Source organism: Pinus tabuliformis, chromosome 4_2, assembly GCF_031772625.1.
Source record: "Pinus tabuliformis cultivar Carrire ecotype Pingquan chromosome 4_2, CPIR1, whole genome shotgun sequence".
Classification (NCBI taxonomy): Eukaryota; Viridiplantae; Streptophyta; class Pinopsida; order Pinales; family Pinaceae; genus Pinus; species Pinus tabuliformis.
In genome coordinates, this window is record NC_142304.1 from 1,095,714,929 (window position 1) to 1,095,728,503 (window position 13,575).

Consider the following 13,575-nt stretch of genomic DNA (forward strand, 5'->3'; position numbering starts at 1 on the left):
GCAATTGTCCCATTCTTCTGTGCCATAGTTCGTTCAAGTCCTTGTCTCCATGACTGCCTACTATTGCCATTGGTGATTCTAGTTGTAATCTATACAACCTGTTACTTTTGATCCCGATCTGCACTTTCTTTTTCTAGCTTGGGTGTTTGACGTATACCTTCTCCTTGATGAAGCAGACGTCATAGCCCTTGCCTTGAAGTTGCGACACAGAAAGTAAGTTCATCCCAAATCCCGGTACATGCAGCACATTTGTAGCACGTAACCATTCTCCCGTTTCTATTTGAAAAATTATGGTACCCTTCCCTACTGGAGTATACTTTGCCTTATTCCCCATGGTGATCTCAATGTTCATCTTCTCTTCTCGATATTATGAGAAACATTCCCTGATTCCTGTCATATGCCAAGAGGCTCCACTGTCTATATACCATACTTCTAATGATGCAGAACTAGTCATACAAGCCACTTCTTCTTCCAGCCTGGAAACCAACATAGAGAAATCAAAATCTGTTTCTCTTGTGAAATTTTCTGAAAAACTGTGTGAGTCCCCTGACATGGATGCCTCTGCATCATGGTCTCGACCCATAACTGATTTTCCATTCCTGTCTCTGATTACTTGCTCTGATACCATGTGCAAATTCTATCACTACAACGTCTGATTTACTTTGCCTACTTATTTTCAATAAGTTATTTATGAAATTCCTTCAATAAACATTAAAATAAATTCTGTTGCACATATCACACCATAATACATAAACAAACACATGCACAAGAATCAACACATCGACATAGATATTTTGGACAACAGTCCCCAGAAAAACCCAATGTGGGAAAACCGGTGCAGCAAGGGAGGATTTTATTATTCAACAATTCTTCAGTACAACAGGGTGCCAAACTGGTTTACCCAATAGAGAGAAAAATTCTCCAGCAATTATCCCAATCCTAGTGTTAGCCTGGCTGACCTCTGCGTAGCTCCGAGACACTCTGCGTCAGCCCTTGCTTGACTGCGTCAACCCTGGGCCTCTTTGCATCACCCACGTAGGCCCTTTAGTGACTGCGCAATCTCCTGCTGCCTCTGCATCTGTCTGAAAGGCTCTACGTCTGCCTTTCCTGCCTTTGCGCTGGTCTTCTGTTGCTGATCCCGACTCTCTGTTCCGTACTTGCTGCCTCCTGCTGCTCTCTAGACCACTAGTTCGAATTTCTCAGCTAACCTCGCTCTAGAAATCGAACTAACTGGTCTCCCTCAGTGTGTCTTCCAACTGACCCTCAAGCCTCCTCTTATACTTTTCCTGTTGGTCCTTCAATGGCCGAGATTAAATCTTTAATCAACAACTAAGATTAGATTTGGCTTGATCCATTACTTTTGGAACCTTATAACCCAGTTTTATATTAATACTCATTAATATTTTATTTTTCTTAAGTTTAGACTTAGGAACTCCATTAAAAATATTAATTATTTTAATATCTCCCAAACCGTTTAGAATCTTCCCAAACCATTTCAGGGTCTTGGAGATCTCATGTGCTTTAGCCTCTCTACCAATTTTCATGGCTAGAGCACTGATATGATAATGAGATCTAAGACAATTATTAAGGTATTACAGACTCGGGCATGGATGTGCCTATGTTATTTTGTGCAATGGATCTATAAGATTGCGAAATACATAGACAATGAAGCAGTTAAAGAAACATAATAGACAACACACATAAACACAACAAGTTTAATATGGAGTTCACCCAAAACTCCTGGGCTACATCTCCTGGTCCAGCCTTCAGTGGTGGCCTCTTTATTATGTCTTTAGAAGCAGAGTTTTACAACAGTGAGCTCAAATTGAGCCTCACACAACAGATACAAAACAATAAGGTTTGACTTGGATCCCCCAAGTCTCTTTTGAGTACAAAGACTCTCCTCACCGACTCTCTATCTTTGTTTGATCTATGTTTCAACACTGCTTGTCTCTGTCTTCTGTTTTCTATGGCTTTAAAGCCAATCTGCGTTGCCTGTTTGTTTCCTCTTCTCGGCTTTCTGTCTCTCGGCCTTTGTCCGCTCAAATCCCCCTTCTGAGCGTTAATAATCACTGCATAACGTTTTTAGGGGAGGTGGCCACCTGCTCCGCAACGGATGAGTGCATCGGGCCTTTGAAATCCTTGAAATGGCCATTCTTTTTTTACATAGAGAAATGTGTTCAAACACAACAAAAACCGCCAAAACATTGTTCATCTGGACTTCAAATATTCATAAATGCGTCCTATTCTCCTATTGGGTCCGCTTATAAGTCGCTATCGCATGTTGCAATGCCCCTTGCCATGGATTCCCTTTGTATTTTGAAAATATGTAAAAACACTAAAAATCCCGTAAAAATGGCTTTCGGTGGATTTGAAATATTATTCATTTTCATTCCCAAACCCCTTCGGGTCTGGGTTTCATCGCATCGATGCTTCCCTTCGCATTTTGTTTAGTAAACGAAACATGCGAAAATACATTAAAAATGACAATTGACGGATCTCAAATCTTATGAAATAATGTTTATATTTCCATCGGGTCCGACTAATCGCATCGCATATATATATGTGCATATAGCCCCGCTCCATTGTGTTTGCCGATTGCGATATCGCGATGCGATTGATCGCAACCGCATATCGTGATAACCTCGGGTCGTTTGGTGAGCGCTCTATTTCTATTTGCCGACTGCGATTCTGCGATGCAAGGTGCGTCGTCGATCTGCGCTCTTGATCTACAGTCCTCGTTGACTCTGCTGATCGCCATCGCAAGTTTTATGTGGTGTGCTCTGATTTCCTCTGCCTGTCACCGCGATTTGTGATTTGCCGATCAGATCTGGACCGTTGATCGGCTAGATCCGTCGGCTCCTATGCATTCACTGTTCAAGCCGCCAATAGCTCTGTTTTCACTGTTTTCTTGTGTTTTTCGCCTCTCGATAGTGTTTTCCGATGTTTCTAAGGGTTCTTCCCATGCGATTGTTTTAATCTTTTGAAGGATTTTTGAAGACTTAGAGAGTTCTTGGATCCATTTCGGATCACACCTTCCCACTGAAAAAGGCTTTTGGACCACCAAAAGTTGATTTTCAAGTATCGATCAAGTGAGGATACAACTCCCTCACTTGCCCAATCTCTATCCATTTTGCATTACTGGGTTTTGAACCTTTGAGTCCAATTATGAGGTACTCAATATCCCCTCTGCTGTAGTTCTCACCTTCCTGTCCAGAATTGTATCTTCCTGCAACTCATTGAGATATTCAGGCAACAGATCATCAATGGAAGGCAATTGACTTTGCTCTTCGTGATCTTCAATCAATGAAGGTTCAAACAATCTTAAATTTTCTGCATTTACCACTGAATAGATGTGCATGCAAGCTGGCAAATCAAGTCGAAAAACATTCTCACCAATTTTCTCAAGTATCTTGAAAGGCCCATACCTTATTGGCTTCAGCTTCTTCCCTTCACCTTGCATTCTGTCTTTGCTGATATATAACCAGACTTGATCACCAACATAGAAGCTATGCTCAATTCGATGCTTATCATGCCTTGCCTTGTACTTGGCTTGGCTCTGTTCCAGCTATTCCTACATTGCATGGTAAATTTCTTGGATTTGTTTAATGAACCTGGTTGCTTTGTCCACATCACTGTGTCCATCAACTGCTATGTCTTTACTAAAGACAAAATTCAAGGGAGACCTTGGTATGAAACCAAAACAAATCTCAAAAGGAGATCTTTGTGTAGAAGAATGTTTAGCACGGTTGTAAACATGTTGCACATAACATAAATGTTCATCCCAAAGCTTGGGATGCTTGCTCCAATATCCCTTGAGCAACTGGATCACTGTTTTGTTGACCACCTCTGTTTGGCCATCTGTTTGTGGATGAAATATTGTGCTCTTCTTCAATCTGGTGTCCATCAACTCCCACAGACTTGACCAAAACTTCCCAACAAATCGGGAATCTAAATCAGATACTATGGAAGTGGGTAACCCAAAATGTACCTAGACATGCTGAAAGAACAACTTCGCTATTTGTTCAGCTGTAATCTGCTTGTTACAAGGTATTAAAATACACATTTTGTTGAACCTGTCCACAATAACATATAAATAGTCACAACCTTTTCTAGATTTTGGCAGTCCCCCAACAAAGTCCATGTAAACACTTTCCCAAGGGTGAGAAGGAACTGGAAGTGGAGTGTACAAGCCTAGTTTTCTATTGCTGGGCTTGCTTTTAGCACACATGGTACACCCTTTAAAATATCTAGAAACTGTTTCATGCATTCTTGGCCAATAGCAAAATCTTTGCAGCTGTGCAACTGTCTTATTTACACCAAAATGACCTGATATTAGAGAAGTGTGTGCTTCCCGGATTATATTAACTCTTTCAGTTTGAGGAATGCATAACTTTCCCAAATGATACAAGAGTCCTTAACATGGTAATCCAATTCTTCTACTTGTTTTCCATGACTTAAAGTTGCATATACATCTTTAAAATCTACATCTTGAGCATATTGTTCAATGTAGCTTTCATGCAATATTGAATTATGCTTAAATATAGTAGATGCATTTATGATTGGTCTAGACAACATATCTGCAACTTTATTGTGTATGCCTTTCTTATATCTGATGACTAGATGAAACTGTTGTAGAAAACCCATCCACCTATAGTGTCTTGATTGCTGCAACTTAGTTTGTGAGTGCAAATATTGAAGTGGTTGATGATTAGTATGTATAACTGTTTCTTTGCCTAATAGGTAATGTTTCGACTTTTTCACACTCTGCAATAATGCATATAATTCTTTATCATATGTGGGATAATTAACTATTGCAGAATTAAATGTCTCAGAATGATAACATATGGGTTTACCATGTTGCATCAACACTGCTCCCATGGCATAGTCACTGTCATCTATTTCAATCTCAAATGGTCTTTGAAGATTTGGCAATGCTAGTACTGGTGCTGTACTAATATTTTATTTTAAGGTGTCGAAGGCTTTCTGCTGTTTTCCTCCCCACTGAAACACCTTGTTCAATCCTGTTAAAGCGTGTAAGGAAAAGTTAGTAGTGAACTTTCTCCAATATTGTGCTGCTCCTAGGAAGCTCCTAACTTCTGTAGCAGATTTGGGTTTAGGCTAGTTCACAATGACTTCGACCTTAGAGGGATTTACCTTCAACTCACCACCCCCTACTATATGACCCAGATAATTCAAAGATGTTTTGCCAAATTCACATTTTGATAATTTAACATAGAGATTTTATTTTTTTCAAAACATCTAGAGTTTGTTTTACATGCTTCAAATGTTTTTCCCATGTTTCACTAAAAACAAGAATGTCATCCAAATATACAATTACAAAATCATCAATAAAAAGTCGGAGTACATCATTCATAACTCTCATGAAAGTGGCAGGAGCATTAGTTAAGCCAAAAGGCATAACTAGCCATTCATACAGCCCTTGCTTCGTTTTGGAAGCAGTTTTCCATGGATTTTTCTCTGCTACTCTGATCTGATGGTAGCCACTAAGCAAGTCCAACTTGGAAAAGTAAACAACTTCTTTCAACTGATCTAATAGATCATCTATGTGAGGAAGAGGATAACGATTCTTTATTGTTGTTTTATTCAGTGCTCTGTAATCAATGCACATCCTCCACGAACCATCTTTATTTCTCACCAACACGATTGGAGATCCGCATGGTGATGTGATTGGCCTTATGAACCCTTTCTTGAGCAGCTCCTGTACCTGCTTCTCGATCTCTGCATTTTCTAAAGCGGATACACTGTACATTCCGATGTTAGGAAATGGAGCATCTTGCTGCAAATGAATATCATGTACAATTTCCCTTTTGGGTGGCAAACCTTTAGGTTCTTGAAATAGGATATCATATTCTGAAACAAATTTTTCTAAATCAGCGTTCTGTTTATCATCACGGCCTTCAAATACATTTGTTTTATTAGGTTTCTTTTCCTTTACAACCATTAGTAAAAATTGCTTGCATGAATTTACAGTTCTTTTCATCTGCCCTGAGTTTATGAGAGTATAGTTATTTTTGAGTTGATGATCTCTTACAATATATTCTATTCCATCTTTTGTGAGTTGATACTTATTTTCAGCTCTATATAAACTAGCTTTTCTATCATACAAGTAAGGACTTCCTAAAACAATAACACATATATCCAAGGGAACTATGTCTAACTCAACCTCATTCACAAATGCTGACCCAAAAGCAAACCTATGTTTACATTGTCTAGTCACTTGCAGCTTTGCTTTATCACATACCCAACCTAATGGATATGGCTTCTTGTGAGGTGTGGTTAGTAGTCCCAACTTCTTTACAATTGCTTCAGAAATCAATTTTACTTGTGAACCACTATCAAATAAAGTATCAATCTTTTGATGCTTGGAAATAACTCTAATATGAAAAAGCTCATGTCTTTAATTCTCATTTTCTTCATTATCATTAGTTTGTGCAAAATTACTAGTAAATGCTTCATAATTTTTACTTTTTATACCTGTAGCTGTGACTGTCATTTCATCAACTGAGTCTAACCCCAAATCTTTCTGAATAGCAGCAACAGCCTTCTTCTTCTTGCCATCGAACTTCTTGGGTTTCAGCTTCGAATGCAAAGACTAGCAATGTTCATCATCATGTCCATCCTTCTTGTAGTGAGTGCATGAAGGTCTGTCTTTCTGTACAGTGTTTGTCTTTCTCTCTTTCCATTTATGCTTCCTCTTTTCCTTGTTTTTGCTTGCAGTGGGTTTTGATGATCCCCTAATCTCTAGGTTCACATTCTTGCCTCTAGCTTCCAGATGTGTAGCCTGGACTGATACCTCATCTATGCTAGTAGGGTTAAACATGAGAATGGTGTGTCTTAAATAGTTGTGTAGACCACCTATATACTTCAGCAAAGTTTCAGGTGAGTCTAGATAAATGCCTAGAATTAAAGCTTTTTTCTAAATTCCTGGGTATAGCTTTGTACACTTTGCCCCTTTAATTGGCGAAGAGTTTGCCAACTCATCATGGCTTGCTGCATATAAGCTAGCGGATAGAATTGTTTTTTAATGGCAAAACAAATTCCAACCAGGTATAAAGAATTTTACCATGCTTCTTTAAATCAGCTTGGGTCCTGCCTTCCCATCACACTAGGGCAGTTCCTCCAAGGCGTAGGCTGGCCGGCTGAATCTTTCTCCTTTCTGAATCGATGTTCTGCACCTTGCAATATATATCAATCTGTCTAATCTAGTTATCTAGCTTTTCTGCATTTAATTTTCCATCCTATATTGGCAAATCAAATTTTACATCTAATTTAATCAAAGGGCTAGAAGGAGGTGTTGATAGAGGAGGCTCTTTTCCTTTCCCTTTGCCTTCAGAATGGCCATCTAGAAGAGGTTCTTCTGTTCATTTGTCTTGCTTGGAGGTTGAAGTATCTTCACCTCTAGCTTTCTTAAATTCTCGATACATATCTTCTACCATGGCTCTCATGGTCATGAAACTGTCCATGAACTGAGAGTCTGATTCTGAGGGAATTTCTTCTGCCATTGTTATATACCTAAGGGGGATAATATGGGGTACAAAAGGAGGTACCCAAGGTAATAATGTAATAATGGGATGGGTCACAAGTAGTTAGTAATAATGTAATGGGCCCATGGTATTAGTTCGATGGTATGAGGGAACCATGGTAATGATCCATGGTATTGTATGTATGAGATCTATATAGAGGCTAGAGACTCCACATGGAGAGATGTCAAGGAATATTGTATGAACATGCATATGGCTTGTGGAGTGTTCTCCTTCCTTAAGGAGTGAATGTATGGTGTTGCCCTACCTTAAGGGTTTTGATATCAATAAAGAGAATCATTTCTATTTATTTCGATCTTATTATTCTTGGGTTTATTTCTATTATCATATATTTTTGGGTTAGATCTATAACAGCCATTTTCCTCCTAGGATAGACTCTTCCTATTTCCGAGTTAGTCTCAACCAGTTCTCCTTCTCCTGATTTGAGCTTTGACCTAGTTAGCATTCAACAATCCAGCACAACCTTGTCTAACCTTAGCAAACCTAAAGCCCTGATACCACTTAATCTAATAATGAGATCTAAAACAATTATTAAGGTATTACAGACTCATGTGCATGGACATGCCTATGTTACTTTGTGCAATGGATCGATAAGATTGCGAAATACATAGACAATGAAGCAGTTAAAGAAACATAATAGACAACACACATAAACACAACAAGTTTAATATGGAGTTCACCCAAAACTCTTGGGCTACATCTCCTGGTCCAGCCTTCAGTGGTGGCCTCTCTATTATGTTTTCAGAAGCAGTGTTTTACAACAGTGAGCTCAAATTGAGCCTCACACAACAGATACAAAACAATAAGGCTTGACTTGGATCCCCCAAGTCTCTTTTGAGTACACAGACTCTCCTCACTGACTCTCTGTCTCTGTTTGATCTCTATCTCAGCACTGCTTGTCTCTGTCTTTTGTTTTCTATGGCTTTAAAGCCAATCTGCGTTGCTTGTTCATTTCCTCTTCTCAGCTTTCTGTCTCCCAGCCTCTGTCCGCTCGAATCCCCCTTCTGAGCGTTAATAATCACTGCATAACGTCTTTAGGGGAGGTGGCCACCTGTTCCGCAACGGATGAGTGCATCAGGCCTTTGAAATCCTTGAAACGGCCATTCTCTGTTTACACAGAGAAATGCATTCAAACACAGGAAAAACCGCCAAAACATTGTTCATTCGGACTTCAAATATTCATAAATGTGTCCTATTCTCCTATCGGGTCCACCTATAAGTCGCTATCGCATGTCGCAATGCCCCTCTCCGTGGCTTCCCTTTGTATTTTGAAAATACGTAAAAACACTAAAAATCCCGTAAAAATGGCTTTGGGCGGATTTGAAATATTATTCATTTTCATTCCCAAACCCCTTTGGGTCTGGGTTTCATCGCATCAGCGCTTCCCTTTGCATTTCGTTTAATAAACGAAACATGCGAAAATATATTAAAAATGACAATTGATGGATCTCATATCTTATGAAATAATGTTTATATTTCCATCGGGTTCGGCTAATCACATCGCATATATATATGTGCATATAGCCCCGCTCCATTGTGTTTTCCGATTGCGATATCGCGATGCGATTGATCGCAATCGCATATCGCGATAACCCCGGGCCGTTTGGTGAGCGCTCTATTCGTATTTGTCGATTGCAATTCTGCGATGCAACGTGGGCTGTCGATCTGCGCGCTTGATTGACGATCCTCGTTGACTCCGCCGATCGCCATCACAAGTTTTATGTGGTGTGCTCCAATTTCCTCCACCTGTCACCGCCGATTTGCGATTTGCCGATCGGATTTGGACCGTTGATCGGCTAGATCTGATGGCTCTTGTGCATTCATTGTTCAAGCTGCTGATAGCTCTGTTTTCACTGTTTTCTTGTGTTTTTCGCCTCCCAATAGTGTTTTCTGATGTTTCTAAGGGTTCTTCCCATGCGATTGTTTTGATCTTTTGAAGGATTTTTGAAGACTTAGAGAGTTCTTGGATCCATTTTGGATCAAGCACATCTGATGCTACCCCAAATCAACAGGCGGTGCTCAAGGCAACCGATTTCTGCTTCCAGCTCATCCATGATATCGAAGTAGAACCCAAAGAAAAACAACATCCAAAAGTGCTCTTGCGATCCACCACACTGCTAGCCCAATCAGCATCAGAATAACCATGCAGCGTCACATTTCCGACACTGTATCTCAGTCCATGAGTGATTGTGCCCCGAAGATATCTCAGAATATTCTTGGCAGCAATCCAATGTATATGATGAGGCTCAACCATGTATTGGATCAATGTATTAACTGCAAAACATATGTCTGGACGGGATTTCACCAAGAACATCATTGCTCCTATGAGTTGACGATACTTAGAAGAATTTTCCAATTCAGGTCCAGCAACACTACCACATAACTTCTTAAAGTTAAGTTCCATCGGAGTAGTCACAAGCTTGCAGTCCACCATCCCAAATCTTTCCAATATATTCATAGCATATTTTCCTTGAGAGAGGAAAATTTCACCTGGATTTTGCCAAACTTCCAACCCTAAGAAATAGTGCATTGGTCCTAGGTCCTTCATCTCAAATTCAGAAGCCAACTCCTTAATTTGTGATTGAGAGGGTCTGCACCTGTCAGAAAGAGGTTGCCCACATAAAGTACCTGAACGAGAGGTTTTTCATTTTCAACCTTAAAGTAAAGGTTCAGATCAGCTTCACTTCTAGTGAATCCTAGCTTCCTCAGATAGCTATCGATCCTCTCATACCCAACCCGGGGTGCTTGCTTCAATCCATAAAGAGCTTTCTTCAACTTGCATACATGAGATTCCTGATCACGAACTTCAAACCCCTCGGGTTGTTCCACATAGACTTCCTCTTTGATTGAACCATGCAAGAAGGCGGTCTTGACATCCATCTGATGTAGGTTCCATCCTTGCGAAGCAGCAAGGGCTATGATCGAGCTGATGGTGTATTGGGAAATAGGTGCAAATATCTCATTGTAATCCTCACCTTCCTTTTGAAAGAAGCCTCGAGCAACAAAGCAAGCCTTGAACTTTTCTGCACTTCGATCAACTCCATGCTTGATTTTGTAGAGCCACTTAGAAGTGACAACCGAGTTGTCCTGGGGTCTAGGGACCACATCCCAGACATCATTATTCATAATTGACTCGTATTCTTCATTCATAGCATCCTTCCATACTTGTTGCTTCACAACTTCTTCGAATGATGAAGGCTCATTTTGAATGATAGTGCTCATGGCGGTCAAATATCCTTGGTACCTGTTCAACTTCTTGCTTTCATAGAAAGTCCCCTTTGGTGCAATGTGCCTCTTACCATCTTCAAGAGTCTCCGTAAGCCATGAGGGTCTCCTCTTGGAGGAGGAAGGCTCATGAGGGAGTGGATCAATAAGATGCATAGGTTCATCAATATCAAGCATCGTTTTTGTTTGAATTTGTAAGTTTAATCGGTTAGAAATTCTTCCTATACTATCTGGTTTATTCCTTCCTACTTGTTTAATTACTTAACAAGTTATTTACCATGTAAATACTAGAAATAAACACAAGTACAATATCAACATCTACAGATCATTAACTCAAAGAAAACAAGCACACAAGTGACACCGTTATTTTTGGACCTGTTGACCACTACGTGTCAACTACCCTTAGCAGCACACCCCCTTTTCTTCGCAAAAGGGTAGCGCTTGATTGACGTGTCTGTGCCACTCGACAGTCATCATCGACCTTATCATATTATGTTGTAAACCTAGTCTGCATGTGTGAATTGTAAATAATTTTAGCAGAGTTGAGTCATGTATGAAAATTACCTAGGTGGACTTAATTTTCTAGTGATAATCTACGTTCCGGAAGGTTTTTTGTCTCACCGATCCATGATCAGCAGAGTTTTCCTTCAACCTAACCCCAAAGCCGGAATGAATTTTGTCATTAGAATCTTAGGGGAATCCTAGTGCGTTGATCTGCTAGATTATAGTTGGTCGCAGAACTGGGTGATCTATGAGGGTCTATGTCAAATGGGTTTTCCCCCTTCGGATGTAAAATTGTAAAAGTCATGATGTAAAGTGTCTTGAGGGTTAGGAAATGTTTTAATCCCCTCATAGGTCCTAAGTCCTAAGTCCTAGGTCCTAGGTGATTTTTCCAAAGGCTAAGTTCGAGGATCCATTTAAAAATAAAAATTAAAAAATTGGAAAAAAAAACAATAAAAAAATAAAAGATATAAATAATTAAAAAATTAAAAAAATTAAAAAAATATATAAAATAAAAAATAAAAATAATAATAAAATTTAAAAATAATTAAAAAAATAAAAAATAAAATAAAATAAAAATTTAAAAAATAATAAGATAATAATAAGTCAATTTTTTTGAGTAAATAAATGCAGAATTTCAATTTTTAATATATTAAAATACATTTAAAAATTCGACGAATGAGATTAAAATATATCTTGATCCTCATCGATGGTCGAGATCATTTTGACATGGATCACTCGAATTAGCTGTTGGAAATTTTTCCTTTAATAAGGGTGCTAGGGGTCATTTGAGATCAGATTGGATCTTAGAGTCTAGTGCTAAAAAAAGCTCTCTTGTACTCATTTTTTGTGCAATAAAGAAAGACTTTGGGGTTAAAAATCTTGATGGTGTTACTCTTCTGAAAGCGTTGTAAGATGATTTATTTTTCTGCATAATTTTATTCTTCAGCCATTGATAATAGCTTGATGAAGATTGATTTAGGCACATGTATCTTGTTTGATCTTTGGGGTTTGAATGATAGTTTAGAATCTGAAATATAATGGCAGGTATCTCCATTTGATCCAGATTTCTCTATCATTTTTTCCCTCTATATTAATGGTTGATTTTAAGCTGTGCAGGAAATCTTAGTTTTGAGTTTACCAGGCGTTAGGGGGAGTTCTCGGCTGAACCAGCCAACTCCCGGATTGCGTTTTCTGAAAGAGCCTAGCTAGTTTTAATCCCGTGCTTATCATCTGAATTTTTTTTTTATGAATGCATGCAGGGTTTTCTGAAGTAGCTCACATTAAAATTAAATTCTGAAAATATTACTGTGGATTATTGACAAATCTGGCTGCTTAAGAGTCGAAAATCTGTAAACACTGTAATTATTTAGCTGGTTTTAGGGTTTTTAGGTTTTGTTTCTGGCACATTTTATTTCTGGGTGTTAGGTTTTTTTTTTTGCAGGTTGCAGGTACATATTTTGAAAATTCTTCAGGGTTTCTATCAGGAAATCTGAAGCAGGAAGGGTTTTAAATTTTAATTAAGTTTCTGGACTACGGTTTCAATTTCCATGCTGCTCAGGGCTTCATTTTTATTGCAGGAAAAAATTTCAAATTTTTTTTAAGGAGGCTGGGTAAAGTTCCTCACGCTGCTGTTTTTTTTTCAACGCTAAGCCGTGGCTCTCATCTGCTCTCCACGCCCTCAGATCAGCCGCCATCCATCTCCCCTACGCAGCTTCTGTCCACCATCAAGCTGCACGTACTGTCTCTCTGCAAGCAAAATTATCAAAAAATTTCCAGCTCCACGCTACGTCCTTCATTCACCTCATTCACGCTGCGTTTTCTTCATTCAAAATCCTGCAATCCTCTCTTTCCTCACATGTTTTTCACTCTTTGCTCCTACTCCCACTGCTCAGCCTTCATCTCAGCTCCTCCCGTGGTTTTCTCTTGCCCAATCGTTGGTTTCTGCAGCACGCTTCACCATCAGCACCATCACGTAGCATCTTTTGCGTGGCTGCTCTCCTTAGATCCAGCCGTCGCAAAACCTGCAAGTCGAAACCCTCTACGCTGCCTTGTTCCTTTTCTTTTGCCCGTCGTTTCCTCCTTGAACTCTCACGCTGCCATACCTGCAATTTTTTAGTTGTCGCTCAGTTTCTCCCTCCTCCGCCAGCTCCCTCGACTTGCAACCTATCCACAAGCAACGTTCCACACAGCCCCTCCCGCGGCAGCTCCTCCCGCAGCTTCCTTGGATTGACGGGACACCTGCAAAAGACAAATAATCATACGCTTTCGATTTATTTTTTTA